General features: G+C 43.8%; 1 protein-coding gene across 1 annotated transcript in view; it reads left to right on the forward strand.

The window, feature by feature from the left end:
• Positions 1-1136, forward strand: part of T265_08176 (hypothetical protein) — a gene marked incomplete at both ends in the record, with an annotated part of 30906 nt that overhangs the window by 1536 nt on the left and 28234 nt on the right. The window lies entirely within an intron of this gene.

The following is a 1136-nucleotide window of genomic DNA, read 5'->3' on the forward strand; positions in this document are numbered from 1 at the left end:
ACGAAGGTCCGACATGGTCCACCCCGAGAACTACTGATCTAACCAGCATGAGACTATCTGTGCAAAGAGGACAACCGAAACCTTACTTTCCACTCCATGAATAGTTTTGGTTTATATTAGTTTATCAGGATCATCAAGGTCTAACCTTCTAAATCGCCAGAGAAAAGTAGGTTCGAGTGGACTTTCAGTGCATGTAAATCATTATTCAGTTATCCTTGTGATTAGTACTCATTCAGCGACACTTTCTCACCTGTCTGTCTACACTGCGGACTGTAGCAGTTGTTGTACTTGCCGTACAAGTTCAAAACGGGATATGACGTGCCCACCTGTTCAACAGGGGCTATATGCATATCCTCGTTTTACATTTCCATGATGATACATCCCCAAATGGATCGGCTAAGAAAGCCGTGAGTAAATGTTTTGAGTCGTAAAATTCCTCTTCGAAGTTACGCTCATCAATTCCAAAGCATTTTTAAGCCAGTAGTTGAAATTATCCGAAGTGATATAGTGCTGTTCTGTGCGAAATGGCTCGGTTTTCTCAAAATACTATCTGGTCATTGGCAAAATATTCGCATTGGTAAATAAAACTGATAATAAGGGGCAGCTCATCTGAGCATCTCGTTTATGATATCTTCAACTTGCATAGAGGCTGTTTCTTGTTTCTGTTGGCGCGTCATTTGAGTTATCGCCGTAAATTATAAAAAAACAATACTCACCAGGTTTTTGAAGAGATTTCAGTAAACCTAATACGGCTGCGCATCAGCCTACTGCGCACCGGAACAATCATGTCAAACGGCCGTGCGATTACGCCTGAACGTCTGAATCACGTCCGATCTCATCATGTGCCGGAGAAAGGTCAAATAAGGACACAGAAAGTTCACACCCACTCCGTGGCCAAGGCATCCCGTACACAGGCGCACAGACGGCCATCTATGATCAACCGAGACAGAGGAACAACAGCCCGAACACCGGTGTGGGTGTGTGGGAGACAAACTGGTTGGTTGACAGCGGATCGACCGTCAAATGCGGTGACAGTCTCAATCAGATATGAGCAGGAAAAAAAACAACTGAGGGAGAATAAATATTTCAAGTGGTCTCATGGCTTGCTAACTGGATAATCCTTTTGGTTGTTCCAC

This window comes from Opisthorchis viverrini, assembly GCF_000715545.1.
Source record: "Opisthorchis viverrini unplaced genomic scaffold opera_v5_211, whole genome shotgun sequence".
NCBI classification, from domain to species: Eukaryota; Metazoa; Platyhelminthes; class Trematoda; order Opisthorchiida; family Opisthorchiidae; genus Opisthorchis; species Opisthorchis viverrini.